Here is an 8,854-nt window from a genome sequence, read left to right on the forward strand (position 1 = left end):
TATGTAACTAATCCTTTTTGTTAACAGTTTTATGAAGCCATCGGGTTTTCCATTAGAATTCTTTAATTTCTTACTCAGTTCAGCAGTATGATCTGAAAGTTACCAGAAATCTGGACTTGTCAGAAAGTCCTTTCTATGAATCTTCTTGAAGATGAAGCATTTTTGCAAAAGCACTAGTGTAAAACAATAACTGTCCATAAATGACAAAAGACTTAAAAAGGCACAAAGATCTGATTACATTGCAATGACAAAGAAATCTGATTATTTTTGTGACATACGATATTAAAGGAATATAACATTATATCAGGACATATTCAAACCTTAGAAATTTCATATAATTTCTAGAAAATTTATACTAATGCCATTTTACCTATGAAATATAACCTAAGGATGTTTATTACCACTCATTTGACAATGTTTCTCATGTAATTTAACATTCCAAGTAATCCTAAATTAGTTTAATATCTCCCTCTCAGATGCCTCAGAGGTCCTTGGAAACATCCCAAAGTTAGCTGGAGGTCAAAGGAACTTCAATTAGAATTTGATATTTGGGAAGTTTGTCAAAAATATTTTTTAAAAAATTTAAAACACTGGGTGAAATAGAATCATGGGTCACTGTGAAACAACACTTATTCACTTAACCAAAGTGATAGTAAATGATTTCAAAGGCAAATACAGAAAGTTACAACGGGTCACTTAAAAGGTGAAGAAACTTACAGTCTATTATCAAAAGCAGCTCAATATTCCAAGAAAACTTTGTACTCTTAACACAGGGGAAACAAATTCTAGTTGTGTGCCATTTTATCTTTAATATTAAAATTTAATTAATCAATTAAATGTACTCTAATTTTAGTCAGTCCTGACCACACATGGAATTCCCTTCTAAAGACTCTTTTTTTCTTATAAACCTTGTACACTTCCTATATTCATATTAATTTGTCCCTTATTTTCTTTCCCATTTAGAAATAATGAGGGACTTCCCTGGTAGCCCAATGGTTAAGACTCCACGCTTCCACCACAGGGGGCACAGTTTTGATCCCTGGTCAGGGAACTAAGATCCCACATGCTGCATGACGTGGTCAAAAAAAACAAAGTAAAATAAATATTAAAAATTAAAGAAAAAAGAAATAATCACCTTTAGGACAAAATTATTCTCTTTTCCCTTAATAAAATGCATTTCCATTCCTTATACCTTCTTTTCCCTCACATACAAAGATGTTTTCCTTATTAATTTTTAGTAGTTTTAATTACATATATTAATTAGAATTCTTAACCTTTAAAAACCTTAGTTTCTAGTGAAAACTTAAAAGAAAACAGTTATGAACTGTCTTTTACATTAGCATTCTATCCATACTCACGTTTCTCTTCAGGTCATATAAATCTTTTGCCTTTTACATTAGCATTCTGTAGACTGGCAAACATAAATAGTACTTATTGTTTCAAAAAACACATGCTTTCTGATAGAAAATATCTTGGTGTGGCACCAAAAATATTTATTAATAATCCTAAATATCTTTAGCTTTCTGTAAAAAGAAGCCTACATTCAGTAATTAATGTTCCAGTATCTTATTTTATTTGGAAGTGACCTAGATATTTAATAAACTTCCATCATTTAACTTAATTTAGCAAAACTCTAAAGCTTCAAGCTACCAAAAATCTGGAGAGACTTTTTTTTTTTTTTTTAACAAACACTGGTGAAGAAGGATAATATTTCAAGTCAGAAATATTTTCTCAACGACATTTTATATAGAGATTTTTTTCCTCTTAAGTTTTTATTTTCTCTTAGATAATTCTATCATTTCAAGACTTACCACTTATTCTTTTTTTAAAATTTAATTTAATTTATTTTTTCTACAGCAGGTTATTAGTTATCTATTTTGGAGAAATTATTTTTAAGTAGACATTCCTAAAACATAATTATTCCTAAAGAGTTTACCTAAAAACTCTCATTTCATTTACATTTCATTTACTTATAAAAATTTCATTATATCAAGTTATTTTTCTTGATGAGAAATTTTTGTAACAGAAATAATAAGATCCCTCACAGATACAGAGAACAAACTAGTGGTTACCAACGGAGAGGGGGAAGGGGGAGGGGCAAGATAGGGGTAGAGGGTTAAGAAGTAAAAACTACTATGTACAAAATAAGCTACAAGGATACATTGCACAGCACAGGGAATATAGTAAATATTTTATAATAACTATAAATGGAGTATATCCTTTAAAACTTGTGATTCACTATATTGTACACCTGAAATTTACATTATATTATAAATCAACAATACCTCAATAAAAAAAGAAAAAACAGAAAGGAAGAAATAAGATCTTTTTTGACTTTCAGTAAACCTAGGTATAATAAAAGTATTAATGTTGATGCCTCTAAAGACATGTCTATGTTAATTAAACCAACAAGCTTAAACTAACTTTTTAAATTTTTTTAAATATAAATTTATTTATTTATTTTTGGCTGCGTTGGGTCTTCGTTGCTGCGCGCGGGCTTTCTCTAGTTGCAGTGAGCAGGGGTTACTCTTCATTGTGGTGTGTGGGCTTCTCATTGCGGTAGCTTCTCTTGTTGCCAGGTGCGGGCCCTAGGTGCGCAGACTTCAGTAGTTGTGGCACGTGGGCTCAGTAGCTGTGGCTCACGGGCTCTAGAGCGCAGGCTCAGTAGTTGTGGTGCATGGGCTTAGTTGCTCCTTGGCATGTGGGATCTTCCTGGACCAGGGATCAAACCCATGTACCCTGCATTGGCAGGCAGATTCTTAACTACTGCACCACCAGGGAAGTTCCTTAAACTAAATTTAATACCAGATAATAATTTAATACTGAATATTTTGCAGATCACATGAACCTGAAATTAATTTGGGTTAGTTTCTTTTCTATTTCTTTCTTTCTTTTTTTTTTGGATTTTTTTCACATTAGTTTTTAATTGAATCATATTAATGACAAAATAAATATGTGCTTGTTTTTTTATTAGTTTATTTTATATCTTTTCTATTTCTGAGAATTTAAATAAGTGCTTAATTTCCTTTCAGCCAATTAAACAGAGTTCACTTACAAATTAATTTTGATAATACCCTCCAAAGGAAAAGACATATATTTGTAATGCACACATAGACATATAGACAGACACAATCTCATAGCTTCATTTTAAAGCTTAGTCATGAATCAGGTCTTATAATATAAAACTCACTAGTTTATAAATAACGGTTGGAATAAGTTAAGTTTAAAACGGTCTCTCTTCTCTTTTTTTCCCTCAGTCTGAGGAATTGGAAATGGTGTAGATAAGAGGAAGATAAAATTTCCTGAGAGCCGTGGTAGAATATTTACATCTCAAAGGCACAGGTAGAGAAAAGCAAGTTTTTTCTAGAAGCACGTGTTCCCCTAGGGTCAGAATTCTGAAAAGATGTTTTATCAAGTCAGCAACCCAGTTTTGGGGAACTATAACTAAAGGTGGTCTAAATTTGTAGTATCCTACAAGACTATTTTTAGGAACTGAACTTTTGTTTGTCATGTCGGCCAATTAAAATACTGCATCTTCTTTGACAGAAATATACACTCTCTCTCTCTCTCTCTCTCTCTCTCTCACACACACACACACACACACACACACACACACACACACACACACACGACAGATGTCAAACCGATTCCAAAAGGTTTAAAGCCAAACCAATTCCAAAAGCAACCTTAGGCTCATACTTTTATCAAACCCAATCCCTCCCCCAATACCCAGCAATGGGCCTAGGAGGGCATCAATATACAAACCTAAAAGTTTTTGGCCTACACCATTGTGCTGGTTGTTTACCGGTAGATGTCTTCTAATCCAAAAACCATTCCTTCACCGCAAGCCTGGAATATTGCCTACGCTGATGCTTGGTCAAAAAAGGAATTCCCCAGTTGGATCTCCTGGCCAAAACAGCCTCAGCTGCCGGATCTGCTAAGGGAAGACTGCACTGGCAGAGGGCCACAGACCACAGGCACTAACTTCAGAGGAACCTGAGAGGTCCCTTCATGGTCGCCAAATGATAACCTAGCAAAAGGGCTCATGAGCCCACCATGTAGAAAGCCAAACTCTGAAAGCAGGTGTTGCAGCAAAATAAGAGTTTATTGCAGGGCACCAAGCAAGGGAGTGGGAGACAAGCCTCAGATCCACTCCCACTTGGTCTTTGAGTTAGGGGTTATTAAAGGGGAAGGAAAAGAAGCTGGGATTAGTCATTTTATGATATTTCTTAATCATAATTTTGGGAGTCAGGATGCCAAAGGTTTATGTGTCTCTGGTCTGGTGGTCCATGACCCAGGGGTCTGTTAGCTCATCTTGCCTTGAAGAAACAACCTGAGTCTGTACATTAATGATATTATCGACAACAGCAATTTTAGTCATCGGACTCTGGGTGATAAGTGTTTAGTTTGCACAGGATAGAGGCCAGAGGGGATAAGATGGGGAATAGTTTTGGACAGAGAGGTTAATCATAAACTCAGAAGGGGGACTCAGTTTTAGGGGGATTCAGTTTCATTAGCCACTGTTCTAGCGTACAAGACCAGGAGATCATTTTGAGTTGTTGTTGATGATAATAAATATAATAGTAATAATATTAACAATAATCTATTGAGAACCTAGGGTACTAGCTCCTGTGTTATACACTCTGTCTACATTTTCTCTCAGTAAGGGAGGAATTATTCTCCCCATTTTAGAGAGGAGAAAACTGAGGCTCAGTTTTTCACAGGTCTTATAGATTCTTCTCACTAGATTCTTCTCACTTCAAGCCTGAGCGTGCTGAAGCTGTGGCTACCTGCAGGGATGCTATAAATGGAATTCCGTTTCTGAGTGGGAGGTTGCACTAGATAATTTCAGAGAGTCCTTCCAACTCTCAAATTTAGACTAGCTTCAACTAGCACTTTTAAGCACCAACTAAATGCCAGGTGCTATGCAACATTCTCTCCAGGATGCGTGTGGCCACTGGTCTAACTCTTAAGGTGCTTCTGGGCCATTTCACCTGCTCCTAATCCCCCTTGGCATCTGCAGCGACCACCCCACTCACCCTCCATGCAGATAAGAACTCAGTTCACCTGGATATTTGTACACACACCCATCTCTGCTGTTTGAGTTCATGTGTGGTAGGGTGGCTGGGTCATCTGGGTGCAGTCCTTGGCACCAAGCTGTCTGCAACCTACCCCATGCCACCCCCAGACAGAGCCTGCCAATTCACTCTCCAAGTCTGGCCAGCCAGGCAATGATGTGGAGAACACAAAATCCGGAAGTAGGGGAGGGGCAGCCTCATGCCCTAGAGAGGCCAGAGGAACTGCAGGATATGCTTAATGATCTTGAACTGCAGACTTCACTCTACTGCTCCTGCCTGGCCTCCTGAGAGTCTGGGAAGCAGAAATCAGAGGGCCCTGGGGACGAGGGCAGGTCCATGGTCACTTAGAGGATCCTGCCAAGCATGAAATCAGGCCCAAGTCCAAGTGACTCCCCTCTAGGCTCCTATAATCAGACCTTTTCTTTTTGTACATTTTCCTAGCATTTAAGGTTTTCAATCCTAACAGAAACAGTAACAAAAACAAAATGCACAGCATGTGCATTTCTACACTCAGGAATCCGGGCAGCCGTGTTGCATGTAAAGAATCACGGTGAGGGTACCTGGTTCTTATTTCACTTTGTGTTACATTATCTTGTTTGCTTTCTCCTTGAGTATTTCCAGGATGTCGATCACCTATCCATAGTCCAAGACATGCAGTTGATTTATTGCTTGTAAACTTCCAGGTGTTAGCAGGAGTCAGTGTAGGGCAAACATCTCTCACCAAGGAGTCAATCCCCACACCCAGTGAAGAACAAACGCCATGGCCCCTGCCTTGAAAAAGCAGCAGTAAACAGGTAATTAGCAATGATTTACGTTGGGAGCCCCAAGGAGGGACTCTAGGAAGGTCAGGGAAAGCTTCCTGGAGGAGATGATGCTTGAAGCAAAAGAACAGATTTCAGGAAAGAGCTTGAGAACACTTCACTCCTTCAGATTCTTTCTGCCAGTCTATTCAGTCTTCCATATTTTGGGGTCTCAAACTGCTTTCCAGAGCTTGTGAGAGGGAAGGGTAATTTCCTTCCAATTTAGAAGGAGGTAAATCAGAGAATGGCTAAGGGACTACCCAATTTCTTTCAAATTTAAGAATGACCAAAGGGTGCCCAGCTAGAATTAGACGTTTGAATACACAGCACAAAGGCAATATAGGATAGACCCTGCCCTTGGGAAACTTGTTATTACTGGGAGATATGGTATGTAAATGAAAATCAAAAATAATTGCAAAGGTGTTATATAAATAATTCAGTTCCCAGCTACTTACCCAGGACTTGCTATCTGCAAGGTGTTCTGTGAGGCACAGGGTAAAGGAAGGGAGTTAGAAATATAGGTAAATATAGTCCCAGCCCTTTCTTAAGGAAGAACCCACAGTTTAATTGGCTGCAGGAGAGGCAGGGTGGCAGGAACAGGAAGCTAACACTTGGTTAAATGTAATAGCTGACACTATGAAGACTGGAGGGTGAAAGGAGTGGAGGGGGCTTGCTGGAATTTGGGGGCTGGATAGAATTTTGCTGAGAAAGCTTCCTGGAGGAGGTGGACAATGTGATTCTGGAAAACAGAGGAGATAGAGAAAGAGAAGAAAGAGCACATAAGCAAAACCTTTTCACATACTTGCCTTTCCTGATTCAGTAATTACCTCTTCCATGAAGCCTTCCCAGGCATAATTAGACACTGCCCACCCCCCCTCCAGGCTCTCAAAGCATGCCTATTACAAAATGTACCTTATTGCTTGTTTCCTTATCTGTTTTTCTCCGATCAAGGGCCCCACACCACCAAAGGAAGGAAGGAAGGAAGGAAGGAAGGAAGGGAGGGAGGGAGGGAGGGAGGGAGGGAGGAAGGGAGAGAGGAAGGAAGGGAGGGAGGAAGGAAGGAAGGGAGGGAAGAAGGGAAGGCCTTTCACTATAAGGTGACTGGGTGCTGCATTCACAGGGGGGTGTCTCACTTTGTTTTTGTTTACTTATTTTTACTTTTTACTATTTTATTGAAGTATAACTCACATACAGTGAAAGGCACAAATCATAAGCATACAGCCCAATGAATATTTACATGTTTACAGCTGTGTAACCACCACCCAGATCAAGTTATAGAATGCTTTTAGCATTCCAGACATGGTAGGCTTCCTCACTGACCTGAGTCACTGCCACTGGGGCCCGAGGATCTGAACCAGTAGGGTGATGTAACTGGGAAGCACCATCCAAGAAAATTATGAAAGAATTTCAGGAATTTGGGCTGGAAAAGCCAAGTGTGGCAGGGGTGGAGTGGTGGTGGGTGAGATCACTATGTGTGTGAAGGGCTAACACGCACAAAGCAATAGTCTTGTCCTGTGGGTGGCAGTGGGGAGCCACAGGGAGAAGCATTTCAGTTCCACATAAAACCTTTCCTACAACCAGAGCTGAACCACATTGGAGACAGCCCCCCAGGAAATGATAAGTAAGGTCTCCATCAGTAAGAGGTGTCAGTCAAGAACAATACTGACAAGCATTTATCAGCAATGATGGGGTGGGGATACGGGACTGAACTGGAGACGGCTCCTTCCAACTCTGAAGCTTCTATGGTTCTGGAATTCTTTGAGTGGCAGAGAGGACTCAAACATTTGCAGTTATTACTTAGTTTTGCTTTTTCCCCCCAGAGGATAACTTTTTACTTAATTGCAAGTACTGTGCAGGCCCATCATTATCACCACTGAATAAGTAACTGTTGTCACCTATAGACCAACTGAGCCAGAGGGACACTGGGGCTCTCCTCCCTGGTGTTCACAACCTAGGGGAATGGAGCAGATGCTAGGGTGCCACTGTGAGGGGGGAGGGTACCTGCAAGAGAAGCTGGTTGCCCCACCACATGCCAAGCTGTCATGGGGACACCCACCTACCTATCTCCTCAGCCCTTTCAGCCCTGGTCCCCTTGGTGGGCAAGTGGTCATGATGTCATGGCTCCTGCTACTACTAGGACACTTGGGCAGAGTGACCCTGAAGGACCTTTCTGCTCTGCTTCCAGGTGTCAGCACAGGAAAGGTGTCTGGCAGCCTCATGAGCAGGACTACACGGGACCCAACAGCCCCGTGGCCATTTGGGGGGAGTAACAGCCTGTGTCAGCTGCAGGATCCTGGAAGGACTCCCAGTCTGGAATATAACACCCTCCCACTCCACCCTCCATCCAGCTTTTTCCAGCAACAAAAAAACAAACAAACAAAAAAAAGCAATTTTCTTCAGAACTCTTTTTTTTTTCTTTTCCTAGAGGGTTATTTCAGAATTCCTTCAAGTCACTGCCCTGCTCTTCCCGCCCTCTCCTCACCCCTCCCCCAACTAGGAAGAAGGGAGAGAGATGGAAGAGATGGAAGAACGTCTACATCTTCCTCCATCCCGCACCTGTACAGGGCGCCAATGTGATGCGGCAGGTGAAGACCGGCTCTCAGGCCCTTCTGTGGAGCTGAGAGTGATTACCTTTCTGGTGAAAGCCATGAATACTCTACCAAGAAAAAAACGTATGTATGAAATTTTGCCTTCTATTCCAGGGTAAGATGGGATGCTGTCAGACCTAAAGTCCATCAGTGAAGCCCCTAGGTTTAAGGGGGGAGGGCTCGGTGTTTCCTTTACCGCCAAACCACAGGCCAGATCGGTGTCTGGGGAGGGTTTGCAGCTGCCCCGAAGGAGAAGCGCTGGAAGATCCTGCTCCCAAGCCTCTCGGTGTACTTACAGGACGTCTCAGGCTCTCAGTTTGCCCAGCTCTAAAATGGGCGTCCAGGCCCTCCAACCCTGGGGGGCTGGATAAAAAGGCTGGAGAGACGC

This window comes from Orcinus orca, chromosome 1 (assembly GCF_937001465.1).
Source record: "Orcinus orca chromosome 1, mOrcOrc1.1, whole genome shotgun sequence".
In the NCBI taxonomy this organism is placed as follows: domain Eukaryota; kingdom Metazoa; phylum Chordata; class Mammalia; order Artiodactyla; family Delphinidae; genus Orcinus; species Orcinus orca.